A 17831-nucleotide genomic window follows, 5' to 3' on the forward strand; every position below is an offset into this window, starting at 1 on the left:
TGTTTTTATAGTTTCCAGTAGACAGTAAGGAGACTCAGCCATACATGTACGTGTATCCATTCTCCCCAAACTTCCCCCCATCCAGGTTGCCATATAACACTGAGCAGAGTTCCCTGTGCTATGCAATAGGTCCTTTCAGTTAGCCATTTTTAATTTACCAATGTGTCCCTGTCCATCCCCAAACTCCCTAACTATCCCTTCCCCCTAGTATTTGCTTTAAAAATTCCTTTTACAGGCACATTATATACATTTTCAGGATGTGCCTACATTTCCACTGACAATCTTCTCTAAATTAGAGAAGGTAGCTAATCTTGAAAAATCTGACAAAAATTAGTCACCCTAAGTTATGCAACAGTAGGTACCAATGTTAACTTCCTGCAAGCACTAATGTTAGCTGCTGCTGCTGCTGCTGCTGCTGCTAAGTCATGTCAGTCGTGTCCAACTCTGCAACCCCATAGACGGCAGCCCACCAGGCTCCGCAGTCCCTGGGATTCTCCAGGCAAGAACACTGGAGTGGGTTGCCATTTCCTTCTCCAATGCATGAAAGGGAAAAGTGAAAGTGAAGTCGCTCAGTCGTGTCCGACTCTTTGCAACTCCATGGACTGCAGCCTACTAGGCTCCTCCGTCCTTGGGATTTTCCAGGCAAGAGTACTGGAGTGGGGTGCCATCGCCTTCTCCAACAAATGTTAGCAGCATTCAACAAATATTCGTATGATGTATTTTCATTAACATAAAGTTTAAAACATTTTCTAATTTCCCTAGTGATTTTTCACCCATGAACTATTTGGAAGTGCATTTATTTCCAAGTAGTTAATTTTCTCTAAATATCTTATTGTCACTAATTTCTAGTTGGGTTTCATTGCAGTTATAGTACATTCTGTATGATTGCAAATCTTTTAAATATACTGAGGTTTGTTTCTTGGCTCAGCAAATGCTTTATACTGGTGAATATACCACATGCACTTGAAAACGTGTACTCTGCATTTGTTGGGTGTCCTGGGCTATAAACATCATTAGGTCTGAATGGATTATAGTGTTGTACAGATCATCTGTTTCTTTACCAATTTGGGGGGGCTGATACCTCTCCTTCCCTTCTTTTGCCCAGGCAAGTTTTTATAGGTGCCACTTTTTTAAAGGGAAAAAAGCAATATAAGAACAAAAACTAGCTTCAAACAGAGTTTAGAATAAAAAGGAAAAAAGAATGATTCATACACTTGTGAAAAATGGCATTTGGTTTTGTGGTTTGGTTTTTTGGTAAGAAGCTGGCAGCTGCTAGAGTGTTTTTTAACTAAAAAAACTTTACAACCAAAGACATCAAAGAGAGCCACCCTTGTCTTGTCAGCCAAACCTCTCCCAGTTTACAGCCAGCCAAACCATGTCAAATTGAAAGAGGACAGTTTAAAAAGGAGGGTGAGGATGGAAACAACTACACAGAATCAGAAGGTTGGGTACCAACATCCTCACTGTTTTTTTTTTTCCCTTCCCCAGACTGAAGCAAGCAGTGGCCGATCACCTGTGAAGAATAAGCACATTCTGTTCAATACTTCCATGTGCTCAATTCAAGGATGACTGACTCATTCTAACCCTCCTGAGCTCCCAGCCCTGAGTGGCATAGCAAGAGGTGATGAAGTTACTTTGTATCACTTTTACAAGATACAAGTGCTCCACGTTACTTTTAAATAATTCACTTTTTTTCAACTAAATGTTCAGCTTTTTAGATTTCTATCTGGACAATATGGCTTCTGGGCATGTAGGGGCTTATGTGAACTTGGGGAGGAAAGACATGATGGTGCCAGAGACCCATACATGTACAGTCTTCTGGACCCTACTGGGTCAGAATGGCTCCTGTATTTGTTGCCACGCTGATGCCATAGGACGCCTATTGCACTTGAGGCATCCTCACACACCAGCTGTCTGTCCAGACCCCAAAGCCAGCCTGTATTAGCCCTCCTCGACACCTTCTAAGAGCTCCTGGTCCAAAGAAGAGGGAATGGTAGGAGTGCTGTGTTGATCTTACTTACCTCTCTAATCCTCTTCACCCACCCTTTTCACCATTGAACCATATTTGTATGTCACCAAGCTGACTCCTACCAGAGGCCTCAGAATGTAGGCCACACACTTTTGTGTTCTCAGACTATCTTACACTTATCTGGGTGTTTCTAATACATTCCTTTTTCTGTACTTTCCACCTTTGAAGAAGGGCGATGAGGACGCACAGATCTGACCTTCTCCTTCTGGCTGTGCCAGTTTTTCTCACCCAGTCTCTTAGACTGGAGAAGCTATTGTCTACTTGTCCTTCCTCTCTGCAGGCATTTCAATTTAGTCACAGTCTCTTTCTTCAAGGATCACTTAACCTGTTGGCTTAGCCTTAACGCTAGGTATTGTGTTTCTCTCCTCAGTGGGAGAAACCTTAGGATCTGGGCATATCAGGCAGTTGCTCAAAATGCAAGCTGCTGTACCATCAGGCTCTGAAGATGGGCAAACGTGAAGATGCATCGGTGTATTGTATCAAATATAGTATTGCCGTTACTGGCGTTTAAGTTTCTAGCATCCTTCATACACTTGTTGTTCAGTATTAAGTTGTGTCTGACTTTTTTCAACCCGATGGACCCTTTTTAGTCTAATGGGGACTAAATGCCAGGCACTCTGCCACTATAGGAGATTGGAATGAAGCTGATGGATGGAGACCAAAGAGAGGAAAATATAGGCAGAGGTGAGTTTGTAGGAGTACAGAATTGATCTATCTCTTGTGTCCTACACTATGAATTCTTCTACCCAATCAAGGGCCAGGTGTGGGATCACAGAGAAGGGGCAGAAGAATTCAGGGATTATTCAGTTTGCTAGAGAGCGATTAACCCTACCACTGTTAGGCTTATTTTATATCTATTTTATATAAATGTGCAATAATTAACATTAAAATACCCTGAGATACACAAGGAGCTTTAAGCCATCTAATCTGAAAGAGAATTTTCCAGTGACTGCTTTTACTGCATTGTTTGTTGATTATACATCTTTATATGTAACAGCACAGTTACAAAGTCACCAGTCCTAAGAGACAGCAGTTATCTAAACTATAAGTCACCTTCTGATGCTGTTTGTTCTTCTTGTTATTATAAGATAGAATTTAGAAAATGAGCTTAAACCAGGATAAGGGATCTAAAAGTTGCAAGTGTGCTTATATGTCCTATGTATTCTTTATGTAAATATGTTGTAAGTATATATAGTAAAAGCTAGTTGCCTGGTTTTGACTGAATGGAATCTCCAGTTTTATTCCTGCAAGAAGTAAGTTAATAACTAAACAATGTGGATAATTGTTATGGAGGAGAGTGTTATCCTAAACTACAGTTAAAATTATACCAGGGTTAGCTGTTGGCTCTGTTGGAGTCATTTATGGAGTAAACATTTTTATAACCAGAAGGCAAATAAGACTGGCTGTCTTGGGTACGTGATACATATCAAAACCATCCTGTTTTCCTTTTGTGTGACTTTTTGTATTCTGAATTATGATTATGCATAATTATCTTAAATACCAGTAATCATAAACTGCAGGTACAAATCAGTAGTGGCATGAGTGTGATTCATTTTCACATGAACCTTGCATACAGCAAGAATCTTTTGGTGGAGAGAAACGTTTCAGTTGGTAGAAATACAGGGTATTAAACCTTACTTAGAAGTGTCTAACTGAATTTATCACTAATTTAATTTTATTCTTAATCTTATGACTAATTTTGGGAGCTAGATATGTTTACTTATTTATTAAGTAAGTAGTAGTAGTGTTAGTTGCTCAGTCGCATCTGACTCTTTGCAACCTCATGGACTGTGGCCCACCAGGCTCCTCTGTCCATGGATTCTACAGGCAAGAATATTGGAGTGGATTGCACTCCCTTCTCCAGAGAATTTTTCTGACCCAGGGATTGCACCTGGGTCTCCTGCACTGCAGGCAGATTCTTTACCATCTGAGCTACAGGGAAGAACCTATTAAGTAAATACACAACAGTAAATGTAGAATAAAAGTTGTATAACTTCCTTCTCTAAATAGATAACAGATAAATACCTCATTGCTGCAGTAGAGCACAGAGAAAAGGTTTCATAATCTCTCTCAAAGAAGGAAAACCCCTGTAAAATGATTGTACAAGTAGTCATTTATGCATTATTTTCTTGAGTGAATGTTACATTTTGTAACAAGAAGAACAATTAATATTACTCATTTCCTTAATGAAAAAAACAGTTAAAAGACAAATTAAAAGTACATTTCAAAGAGATGACATCTGCATGGCTTTCTATACAGATATCTATGTCAGGAAGATATCTATGAACATAGCTACAAAATAAAAGAATGTAACTTCCTAACACTGTATGGGTCCAGTATTGAGACCAGTGGATGAAACTATAGAGAAACCTTGGTAATGAAAGTCCAGCAAAACCCTACTTTACATGGTAGTTTAAAAGACTAGGCTTCTCTGAAATGAAGATAAACAATTTGAGTAATAAATCAATGCAAATAGAGACTTCTTGGATATTTTTCTTTGGACAACGTTTCAGTTCAGTAGCTCAGTCATATCCAGCTCTCTGAGATCCCATGGACTACAGCATGCCAGGCTTCCCTGGCCATCACCTACTCCCAGAGCTTGCTCAAACTCATGTCCATCGAGTCAGTGATGTCATCCAACCATCTCATCCTTTGTCATCTCCTTCTCCTCCTGCCTCCAATCTTTCCCAGCATCAGGGTCTTTTCCAAAGAGTCAATATTTCCCATCAGGTGGCCAAAATACTGGAGTTTCAGCTTCAGCATCAGTCCTTCCAATGAATATTCAGGACTGATTTCCTTTAGGATGGACTGGTTGGATCTCCTTGCAGTCCAAGGGACTCTCAAGAGTCTTCTCCAACACCACAATTTAAAAGCATCAATTCTTCAGCGCTCAGCTTTCTTTATAGTCCAACTGTCACATCCATACGTGACTACTGGAAAAACCATAGCTTTGACTATAGGGACCTTTGTTGGCAAAGTAATGTCTCTGCTTTTTAATATGCTGTCTACCACTCCAGTGTTCTTGCCTTGAGAATCCCAGGGATGGGGGAGCCTGGTGGGCTGCTGTCTATGGGGTCGCACAGAGTCGGACACAACTGAAGCAACTTAGCAGCAGCAGCAGCAGGTTGGTCATAGCTTTTCTTCCAAGGAGCAAGCGTCTTTTAATTTCATGGCTGCAGTCACCATCTGCAGTGATTTTGGAACCCAAGAAAATAAAATATGTTTCTGTTTCCACTGTTTCTACATCTATTTGCCATGAAGTGATGGAACCAGATGCCATGATCTTTGTTTTCTGAATGTTGAGTTTTAAGCCAACTTTTTCACTCTCTACTTTTACTTTCGTCAAGAGGCTGTTTAGTTCCCCTTTGCTTTCTGCCATAAGGGTGGTGTCATCTGCATATCTGAGGTTATTGATATTTCTCCCAGCAATCTCGATTCCAGCTTGTGCTTCTTCCAGCCCAGCGTTTCTCATGATGTACTCTGCATAAACGTTAAATAAGCAGGATGACAATATACAGCCTTGACATAGTCCTTTCCCAATTTAGAACCAATCCATTGTTTCATATCCAGTTCTAACTGTTGCTTCTTGACTTGCATACAGATTTCTCAGGAGACACGTAAGGTGGTCTGGTATTCCCATCTCTTGAAGAATTTTCCAGTTTATTGTGATCCACACAGTCAAAGGGTTTGGCATAATCAATAAAGCAGAAGTAAATGTTTTTCTGGAACTCTCTTGCTTTTTGTATGATCCAACGGGTATTGACAATTTGATCTCTGGTTCCTCTGCCTTTTCTAAATCCAGCTTGAACATCTGGAAGTTCACAGTTCATGTACTGTTGAAGCCTGGCTTGGAGAATTTGAGCATTACTTTGCTGGTGTGTGAGATGAGAGCAATTGTGCAGTCATTTGAATATTCTTTGGCATTGCCTTTCTTTGGGATTGGAATGAAAACTGACTTTTTCCAGTCCTGTGGCCACTGCTGAGTTTACCAGATTTGCTGGCATATTGAATGCAGCACTTTAACAGGACAACGTTTAAACTTAACTTATACTGCAAGAGTGGGGTATGTCTAGTAAAAACTGGTTTTTTGTTTGTTTAGTTGCTAGGTCATGTCCTACTCCTGTGAACCCATGGACTGTAGCTCACCTGCCTCCTCTGTCCATGGAATTTTCCAGGCAAGAATGCTGGAGTGAGCTGCCATTTCCTTCTCCAGGGGATCTCCCTGACCCAGAGATCAAACCCATGTCTCCTGCATTGGCAGACAGCTTCTTTACCACTGAGCCACCAGGGAAACCCTCGAGTAGAAATTAGACAGCTATAAATTTTTCAGAGGGCACCAAATTCTGATACGTTTATCAGAATTACACAATAAAAGTTCAGTTACATATTTAGTTTAAAAATAAGCTGGAAGAGAATAATTCTTTCATTTCCACTTTGCCTCATCAATGCTTCCATAATTTAAATATCTTTTATAAAGGCAGTCATGGATATTTGATGAAAATACATTTGAATGAGTACGGGACAGAACCAAAAAAATTATGAAGGATCTGTTCTTTATTTGTCTACCATGGGTCATGGCCTTCTCTTGGATGTCAAATGCTCTGAGTCAATATAGTATTTATACAGAAAATCAATAGCATCTTCTAATAAGAGGCTATTATACTGCTATGTTATTCACATTACGTTTTTGAAAAAGATACTCTAATATTGTGAAGTGCTTTTTACAGTGATGATTATGAGTTCTTATCCATAAAGAGAAGGTAATAATATTAACCACACTATATTTTTAAGACTCTTAAATAATGTCTTTGAGACCCCATGGACTGTAATCTACAGGCTCCTCCGTGCATGGAATTCTCCAGACAAGAATATTGGAGTGGGTAAGCCATTCCCTTCTCCAGGGGATCTTCTTGATCCAGGGATGGATCTTTCCAACCCTTGGGTGGAATCCAAGTCGCCTGCATTGCAGGCAGATTCTTTACCATCTGAGCCACCAAGGAAGCCCAAATAATGCCTGAGTGATGTGAGTGAAGTTGCTCAGTCGTGTCTGTCTCTTTGCAACCCCATGGACTGTAGCCTACCAGGCTTCTCAGTCCATGGAATCTTCCAGGCAAGATTACTGGAGTGGGCTGCCGTTTCCTTCTCCAAAATATTCCTTTGAGCCCCTTTTTTGGGGGGGGCGGGGTGGGGAGGCAAGAATACTGGAGTTGGTTGCCATTCCCTTCTCCAGGAGATCTTCCCGACCCAAGGATTGAACCCAGGTCTCCCGCCTTGTAGGACCATCTGAGCCACAAAGTACTTAATATAGTGCCTGGAACCTGGTAAGTCTTAAATATATGCTAATTAGTTGCTATTGTTTTCTTGGCTTCTCTGTAGAAGATACATGATGAGATTGTTTGTTTGAAGAAATCCAAAAGACTGATTAAAAAGTGACAGCAAACAAGCCAACTTGGAAGACTTAAATAATCTTTTTAGAGTTCTGTCCTCTCCAGTGCTGGCTGTCACTATCACATTCATTACGCATTTGTATCATTCCGGGTTGCATCAGAGCTGTGTGTTTCTACAAGCAAGTCTTTCAAATGCCGAACCCGAGTTCCCTGAGGGTAGCCGCAATCCTTGAGCACAGAGATGGTCAAGGAGGACAAATCTGAATTTTTAAATAGAGTCACAGCTGTGACTCAGAAATTTAGTTAAACTTAATAGAAATGTCTTAACTGAAAAGTCTCCATTATTTTTTCCAGGTTTCTAAATATGATAAGACAATGCTAGCCAAGAAGTAAAACTTTTATAAAAATGGGTTTGCTTTCATTCCTTAAAATTTTCACCTTGGGTATCATTGTATGCAACCTGAGTCAGAAACTAATATATACAGGCTACTGCCTGTCTTAGCCTCAAATTCATGTCAATCTTTAAGGAAGAAAATCTTTACAGACTCTACATGACTAGTTTTTAATACCTTGTGGTAAAGAAAATCTGAATTTTTGCCTTTTGAGGGCCATGTTATAGAATAGCTTGCTTAGGTAGCAGTCAATGGCAATCCAAAGATGAGAAGGAAAATGGCAATTGTTAACACTGGCAGAGACATTGAGGTGAGGAAACACCCAGAGAGTGTGAGATTTAAAAACATTCTGGATAATAGGTTCCAGTTTCATCCATCTCATTAGAACTGATTCAAATGTATTCTTTTTAATGGCTGAGTAATACTCCATTGTGTATATGTACCACAGCTTTCTTATCCATTCATCTGCTGATGGGCATCTAGGTTGCTTCCATGTCCTGGCTATTATAAACAGTGCTGCGATGAACATTGGGGTACACGTGTCTCTTTCCCTTCTGGTTTCCTCAGTGTGTACAGAGTGAAGTAAGCCAGAAAGAAAAACACCAATACAGTATACTAACACATGTATATGGAATTTAGAAAGATGGTAACAATAACCCTGTGTACGAGACTGCAAAAGAGACACCGATGTATAGATCAGTCTTATGGACTCTGTGGGAGAGGGAGAGGGTGGGAAGATTTGGCAGAATAGCATTGAAACATGTATAATATCATGTATGAAACGAGTCGCCAGTCCAGGTTCGATGCACAGTACTGGATGCTTGGGGCTGGTGCACTGGGACGACCCGGAAGGAGGAGGGAGGAGGGTTCAGGATGGGGAGCACGGGTATACCTGTGGCGGATTCATTTCGATATTTGGCAAAACTAATACAATATTGTAAAGTTTAAAAATAAAATAAAATTTAAAAAAATAAAATAAAAAAATAAATTCTTTCCAAAAAAAAATAAATAAAAACATTCTGGAGCACATCAATTTCTATTTTAAGGCATTTTAAAGAGTACTTTCATTTCATTTCAACCAAGATTTACATAGCAATGAAAACTCAGAAATGATGAAATTCTGAATTTTGTCTCACCACTTCTAAACATTAGTGTATACAGGTAAAAAGGGCATCATTTTATTCTCTCTCAAAAAGCCTGCTTTGAAAAGCCAGCAATTTCCCTTTGTTCCCTCTTGCTATGCTAAATTGCTTCAATTGTGTCTGACGCTTTGCGATGCTATGGACTGTAGACTGCCAGGCTCCTCTGTCCATGGGATTTTCCAGGCAAGAATACTGGAGTGGGTTGCCATTTTCTTCTCCAGGGGGTCTTCCCAACCTAGAGATCGAACTCTCATCTCTTATGTCTCCTGTATTGGCAGGTGGGTTCTTTACCACTAGTGCCACTTGGAAAGCCCTTGTCCCCTCTTAGTTATGTGTAAAATGTTCAAGACTGTCTCCTGAATATTCACTCCGTTATACATCCTTAAATTGTCATTTATTAAAGGAAGTTGGTCTTTTATGTGATACACACGTCCTACCATTGAATGCAAAGTTCTTAGTTTTGACAATGCTCTGTTCTGTTTTCTAAACACCCTTCTAGACTGGGTCCATGTTGTCTCTCCAATTAAGAGTTTATTCCAATCACCACACATTAGGCTAAGCTGCTTCCACAATGAGGAATACTTTTGCATTTGTATTTCAAATTAACGTCTATCCAGGCCTCTCTCCTTAGCAAAACATTCTACAGATTTCTTCCAACTCAGAACTTCAGGAGCACTTGCTTTCTGAGCCACTTGTTTGCACACAGGAACATATTTGTGTGGGCATCTCAGGTAGCTCAATGGTAAAGAACCTACCTGCCGATGTAAGAGACACAGGTTTGATCCCTGAGTCAGGAAGATCCCCTGGAGCAGGCAATGTCAAGTCACTCCAGTATTCTTGCCTGGAAAATTCTTTGGACAGAAGAGCCTGGCTGGCTACACAGTCCATGGGGTCACAAAGAGTCAGACAAAACCAAGAACTGAGCATGTACGCATTAGTATGTTTCTGTACTGCTGTTGTTTCCTGTGTATACCTCTAACTACACCCAGGAAAGGGAGCAAGCTGCTAGAAGGCAGAAAACCTTGTTTTATTATTATTTGTTTTCACTTTGCCAATTCAATAAATGTATGATGGACCTTGCTATGCTAGGCTAAGTCACTTCAGTCGTGTCCGACTCTGTGCGACCCCATAGACGGCAGCCCACAAGGCTCCCCGGTCCCTGGGATTTTCCAGGCAAGAACACTGGAGTGGGTTGCCATTTCCTTCTCCAGTGCATGAAAGTGAAAGTGAAGTCGCTGAGTCTTGTCCGACTCTTAGTGACCCCATGGACTGTGGCCCACCAGGCTCCTCCATCCATGGGATTTTCCAGGCAAGAGTGCTGGAGTGGGGTGCCATTGCCTTCTCCATGATGGATCTTATGCACACCTAACTCTGAGCTAAGCACTGGTGATATTGACATCCTTAAGAATTTCTATGTATAGTCAGGAATTTCACAATTATTCAGTATATCCCCCAATTTTTGTCTCAGTAGAGACAAATGAAGGGCAATAAAAGTTTTTTGTTTTTTTTAATTGCTTACTTCAAAATTTTCCATATTTTGAGGTGTAGTTTGTACTTGGGTTGGAAAGGCAGGTGTGAGTGGGTCAGAAGACTAGGAAATCATATCTGTAGTGGGTATACTAGTGATTATGCAGCTCAGCCTATATAAAATCCTCTACTATTGTTAAAGACCAAATAACAGAACTGTTACAGAATTATTGAACTCCATAAGTTGCCTAATCTGTATACTTCTTTTAACTTCTCCTTTGAGCAGGATTTTATTAATCTAATCAATGCTCAATTATTAGTTAGTTAGTTCAATGTTGGACTCTTTGTAACCCCATGGACCGCAGCACGCCAGGCCTCCCTGTCCATCACCAACTCCCAGAGCCTACTCAAACTCATGTTCATCAAGTCAGTGATGTCAACCAACCATGTCATTCTCTGTTGTCCCCTTCTCCTCCTGCCTTTAATATTTCCCAGCATCAGGGTCTTTTCCAAAGAGTCAGTACTTCACATCAGGTGGCCAAAGTACTGGTGTTTTGCTTCATCATGAGTCCTTCCAATGAATACTCAGGACTGATTTCCTTTAGGACGGACTGGTTGGATCTCCTTGCAGTCCAAGGGACTCTCAAGAGTCTTCTCCAACACCACAGTTCAAAAGCATCAATTCTTCATTGCTCAGCTTTCTTTATAGTCCAACTCTTACATCCATACATGACTACTGGAAAACCATAGGTTTGACTAGATGGACTGCTGCTGCTAAGTCACTTCAGTTGTGTCTGACTTTGTGCGACCCCATAGACGGCAGCCCACCAGGCTCCCCTGTCCCTGGGAGTCTCCAGGCAAGAACACTGGAGTGGGTTGCCATTTCCTTCTCCAATGCATGAAAGTGAAAGTGAAGTCACTCAGTCCTGTCCAACTCCTAGCGACCCCATGGACTGCAGCCTACCAGGCTCCTCCGTCCATGGGATTTTCCAGGCAAGAGTACTGGAGTGGGGTGCCATTGACTAGATGGACCTTTGTTGGCAGAGGAATGTCTCTGCTTTTTAATATGCTGTCTAGTTTGGTCATAGCTTTTCTTCCAAGGAACAAGCGTCTTTTAATTTCATGGCTTCAGTCACCATCTGCAGTGATTTTGGAGCCCAAGACAATAAAATCTGTTACTGTTTCTATTGTTTCTCCATTTATTTGCCACGAAGTGATGGAACTGATGCCATGATCTTAGTTTTCTGAATGTTGAGTTTTAAGATAGCTTTTTCACTCTTCTTTCACTTTTATCAAGATAGTTTTTAGTTCCTCTTCGCTTTCTGTATTAAGGGTGGTGTCATCCGTGTATCTGAGGTTATTGATATTTCTCCCGGCAATCTTGATTCCAGCTTGTGCTTCAATTAGCCCACCTTTTCGCATATGTACTCTGCTGCTGCTGCTGCTGCTGCTAAGTCGCTTAGGTCATGTCCGACTCTGTGTGACCCCATAGACCGCAGCCCACCAGGCTTCCCTGTCCCTGGGATTCTCAGGCAAGAACACTGGAGTGGGTTGCCATTTCCTTCTCCAATGCATGAAAGTGAAAAGTGAAAGTGAAGTCGCTCAGTCGTGTCCGACTCTAGCAACCCCATGGACTGCAGCTTACCAGGCTCCTCCATCCACGGGATTTTCTAGGCAAGAGTACTAGAGTCTGCATAAACGTTAAATAAGCAGGGTGACAATATACAGCCTTGACATACTCCTTTCCCAATTTAGAAGCAATCCATCATTCCATGTCTAGTTCTAACTGTTGCTTCTTGACTTGCATACAGATTTCTCAGGAGACACGTAAGGTGGTCTGGTACTTCATCTCTTGAAGAATTTTCCACAGTTTGCTGTGATCTACACAGTCAAAGGGTTTGGCATAATCAATAAAGCAGAAGTAAATGTTTTTCTGGAACTCTCTTGCTTTTTATATGATCCAACGGGTGTTGACAATTTGATCTCTGGTTCCTCTGCCTTTTCTAAATCCAGCTTGAATATCTGGAATTTCACAGTTCATGTACTGCTGAAGCCTGGCTTGGAGAATTTTGAGCATTACTTTGCTGGTGTGTGAGATGAGAGCAATTGTGTGGTCATTTGAACATTCTTTGGCATTGCCTTTCTTTGGGATTGGAATGAAAACTGACTTTTTCCAGTCCTGTGGCCACTGCTGAGTTTTCCAAATTTGCTGGCATATTGAGTGCAGCACTTCCACAGCATCATCTTCCAGGATTTGAAATAGCTCAACTGGAATTCCATCACCTCCACTAGCTTTGTTTGTAGTGATGCTTTCTAAGGCCCACTTGACTTTGCATTCCAGGATGCATTCTGGCTCTAGGTGAGTGATCACAACATTGTGGTTATCTAGGTCATGAAGATCTTTTTTGTATACTTCTGTGTATTCTTGCTACCTGTTCTTAATATCTTCTGCTTCTATTAGGTCCATACCACTTCTGTCTTTTATTGAGCCCATCTTTGCATGAAATTGGAGAAGGAAATGGCAACCCACTCCAGTGTTCTTGCCTGGAGAATCCCAGGGATGGGAAGCCTGGTGGGCTGCCATCTATGGGTCACAGAGTCAGACACTACTGAAGCGACTTAGCAGCAGTTGCATAAAATGTTCTCTTGGTATCTCTAATTTTCTGGAAGAGATCTCTAGTATTTCCCTTTCCATTGTTTTCCTCTATTTCTTTGCATTGTTCACTGAGGAGGCTTTCTTGTCTCTCCTTGCTATTCTTTGGAACTCTGCATTCAGATGGGTATATCTTTCCTTTTCTCCTTTGCTGTTAGCTTCTCTTTTCTCAGCCACTTGTAAGCCCTTTTCAGACAACCATTTTGCCTTTTTGCATTTCTTTTTCTTGGGGATGGTCTTGATCACTGGCTCCTGTATAATGTCACAAACCTACGCCCATAGTTCTTCAGGAACTCTATCAGATCTAATCCACTGAATCTATTTCTCACTTCCACTGTTTAATCATAAGGGATTTGATTTAGGTCATACCTGAATCGTCTAGTGGTTTTCCCTACTTTCTTCAATTTCAGTCTGGATTTGGCAATAAGGAGTTCACGATCTGAGCCACAATCAGCTCCCAGTCTTGTTTTTGTTGACTGTATAGAGCTTCTCCATCTCTGGCTGCAAAGAATATAATCAATCTGATTTTGGTATTGACCATCTAGTAATGTCCACGTGTAGAGTCTTCTCTTATGTTGTTGGAAGAGGGTGTTTGCTATGACCAGTGTGTTCTCTTGGCAAAACTCTGTTAGACTTTGCCCTGCTTCATTTTGTACTCCAAGGCCAAATTTGCCTGTCACTCCAGGTATTTCTTGACATCCTATTTTTGCATTCCAGTCCCCTATGATGAAAAGGAGATCTTTTTTGGGTGTTAGTTCTTGAAGGTCTTATAGGTCTTCATAGAACCATTGAATTTCTGCTTCTTCAGCATTATTGGTTGGGGCATAGACTTGGAATATTGTGATATTGAATGGTTTGCCTTGGAAATGAACAGAGATCATTCTGTCATTTTTGAGGTTGCACCCAAGTATTGCATTTTGAACTCTTTTGTTGACTCTGATGGCTACTCCATTTCTTCTAAGGGATTCTTGCTCACAGTAGTAGATATAATGGTCATGTGAATTAAATTCACCCATTCCAGTCCATTTTAGTTTACTGATTCCTAAAATGTCAATGTTCACTCTTGCCATCTCCTTTTTGACCACTTCTAATTTACAGACTCTTGGAGGCCACAAACAAAATCTTGTGAGCACCAGGACCCAGGAGAAAGGAGCAGTGACCCCATAAGAGACTGGCCCAGACTTGCCTGTGAGTGTCAGGAGTCTCCGGCAGAGGCCGGCAGTGGCCTGTGCAGGGTTGGGGGCATTGAGTGCGGCAGTGGGTGCATGGGACTTATTGAAGGAGGTTGCCATTATCCTCATTACCTTCACCATAGTTTGGTCTCAGGTCAAAGAACAGGGAGGGAATAGAGCCCTGCCCATCAACAGAAAATTGGATTAAAGATTTACTGAGCATGGCCCCACCCATCAGAACAAGACCTAGTTTCCCTCACAGTCAGTCTCTCCATTCAGGAAGCTTCCATAAGCCTCTTATCCTTGTTCATCAGAGAGTAGACAGAATGAAAACCACAATCACAGAAAACTAATCAAACTGATCATATGGATAACAGCCTTGTCTAACTCAATGAAACTATGAGCCATGTCATGTAGGGCCACCCAAGAAGAGTTCTGACAAAGCGTGGTCCACTGGAGAAGGGAATGGCAAACCACTTCAGTATTCTTGCCTTGAGAACCCCATGAACAGTATGAAAAGGCAAAAAGATAGGACACTGAAAGATGAACTCCCCAGGTCGGTAGGTGGCCATTATGCTATTGTAGAAGAGTGGAGAAATAACTCTGGAAAGAATGAAGAGGTGGAGCCAAAGGGAAAACAATGCCCAGTTGTGGGTGTGACTGGTGATGGAAGTAAGATTCAATGCTGTAAAGAGCAATATTGCACAGGAACCTGGAATGTTAGGTCCGTGAATCAAGGCTGATGATAAATTAAACATTTTAAATTTATATTTAAATATTGTCTATGCCCCTTAAACTGGGAGTTTGAAAATGGAATCTTAATCTCTTGGAGAGTCAAAATGGGGATTTCCTTTTGGAAATCCTTTAGGAATTATGTCAAGATTATGTGGGAATCTTGATATTATTTATTGGTATAAAATTGAGCACTGAAGAATTGATGCTTTTGAACTGTGGTGTTGGAGAAGACTCTTGAGAGTCCCTTGGACTGCAAGGAGATCCAACCAGTCCATCCTAAAGGAGATCAGCTCTGGGTGTTCATTGGAAGGACTGATGCTAAAGCTGAAACTCCAATACTTTGTCCACCTCATGCAAAAAGTCCCTGATGCTGGGAGGGATTGGGGGCAGGAGGAGAAGGGGCGACAGAGGATGAGATGGCTGGATGGCATCACTGACTCAATGGACAAGTTTGAGTAAACTCTGGGAGTTGGTGATGGACAAGGAGGCCTAACATGCTGTGATTCACAGGGTTGCAAAGAGTCGGACACGAGTGAGTGACTGAACTGAACTGAAATCATTATTGTGGGCTTCCCAAGTGGTTCAGTGATAAAGAATCCACCTGCCAATGTAGGAGACACAGATTCAATTCTTGGGTTGGGAAGATCCTCTGGAGAAGGAAATGGCAACCCTCAACCCACTCCAGTATTCTTGCCTGGGAAATCTCATGGACAGAGGAGCCTAATGGGCTACAGTCCATGAGGCTGCAATAAACAACAACAAAATCATTATTGTAGGTGTTTATCAAATATTGCTTGTATAATTTGTTTAGGTTTGGATATTAATTTTGTTAATATAGTTTTATTAAATATCTCAATAGCAAATGTAAATAAATGTAAGTAAATACTAAATATGTAATGCTAAATAGTAAATATATAATACTTAAATGTATAAATAACATGAAATGTACAAATTAAACAAAATATATAATGCTAAATAATAATTAACATTCAAATAGTTATCATATTCTCACTATCCAGCTGTTGTTTTAACAGCTTCTCAGTCTATCCACATTTACTAACCAAAATCCCCTGAATGTAGTAGATACTTATCATTTCTTATTTAGGAGCTTTAGTAAATTTGAGTTAAGATCATTATAGGGAAATATTGTTCATCTAAATGTGCTCTCTACCTATATGACAAAGAGGAACCCCTTCTTAAGGGATTTCAAAATATCCAGCTGATTTTGAGATAGATTTTAATGTTTAAATCATTTTATTTGTATATTGCACTCTTCTTATAAAATAATACTTTTGGCTAATGCCATCCTGGCATGACTATTTTTATAAGAGAAATTTTAAGGCCCTTCCATTTTTACCTCATTTTGTTATTTTTACAGTGATTTTAATATTATTAGTTAGAATAATCTTAACGTAATGGTTTTTTCCTGTGGTCATGTATGGATGTGAGAGTTGGACTGTGAAGAAGGCTGAGCGCCGAAGAATTGATGCTTTTGAACTGTGGTGTTGGAGAAGACTCTTGAGAGTCCCTTGGGCTGCAAAGAGATCCAACCAGTCCATTCTGAAGGAGATCAGCCCTGGGATTTCTTTGGAAGGAATGATGCTAAAGCTGAAACTCCAGTACTTTGGCCACCTCATATGAAGAGTTGACTCATTGGAAAAGACTCTGATGCTGGGAGGGATTGGGGGCAAGAGGCGAAGGGGACGACAGAGGATGAGATGGCTGGATGGCATCACTAACTCAATGGACATGAGTCTCAGTGAACTCCGGGAGTTGGTGATGGACAGGGAGGCCTGGCGTGCTGCGATTCTTGGGGTCGCAAAGAGTCGGACATGACTGAGCGACTGATCTGATCTTATCTGATCTGAATGTTAAAATAACTGTAAATAATGTTATATACCTTAAGTAATTTAAGTAGCTCCTTGTATTAAGGTAGCTGATGTACTGTGTTTACTGAAATGTGGAGACTCAGTTACTACTCCTCCACTAATTTGTGTGTCCTTGGGGTGATCCTGCAATAAAATTGAGGTGCATTTTATTCATCTTTAAAATAATAATAATTATGCCTTCTCTTTGCCTCATAAGCATGTTTCAAGAATTAATTGCATCTTTAAAATATATAGAGCACTTTATCACCTTGTAAGTCGTGATATAACACAAGTAAGTGATATAACAAATATCAAATGTATTTTTATATTAGTACAAGATTTTCTTTCTTTGTGACTTGCTAAAAGGTACCATGTGTGGTAATTTGGATTCTTAATAAACTCTGTTTTATAAAATTTTAAGATCTTTTATTTATTTTTTATTGAAGTATAGTGCTGTACAATATTAAGTTACAGGTGTACAATGTAGTAATTCACAATTTTTAAAGATTGTACTGCATTTAGAGTTAGTATAAAATATTGGCTGTTTTGTATTAATATATATTCCCTGTATCACATAATAGGCTTCCCTGCTGGTGGGCTGCTGTCTATGGGGTCGCACAGAGTCAGACACTACTGAAGCGACTTAGCAGCAGCAGCAGCAGCAGCTATTGTATAATATATCCTTGTAGCTTATTTTATACCTAATAATTTGTGCCTCTTACTCCTATATTGTAGGAGTATTTTAATACTCCCTACCCCTATAGATGGGGAAACAGTGGAAACAGTGTCAGACTTTATTTTTTGGGGCTCCAAAATCACTGCAGATGGTGACTGCAGCCATGAAATTAAAAGACGCTTACTCCTTGGAAGAAAAGTTATGACTAACCTAGAAAGCATATTAAAAAGCAGAGACATTACTTTGCCAACAAAGGTCCATCTAGTCAAGGCTATGGTTTTTCCTGTGGTCATGTATGGATGTGAGAGTT

Source organism: Bos taurus, chromosome 2 (assembly GCF_002263795.3).
Source record: "Bos taurus isolate L1 Dominette 01449 registration number 42190680 breed Hereford chromosome 2, ARS-UCD2.0, whole genome shotgun sequence".
Lineage (NCBI taxonomy): Eukaryota > Metazoa > Chordata > Mammalia > Artiodactyla > Bovidae > Bos > Bos taurus.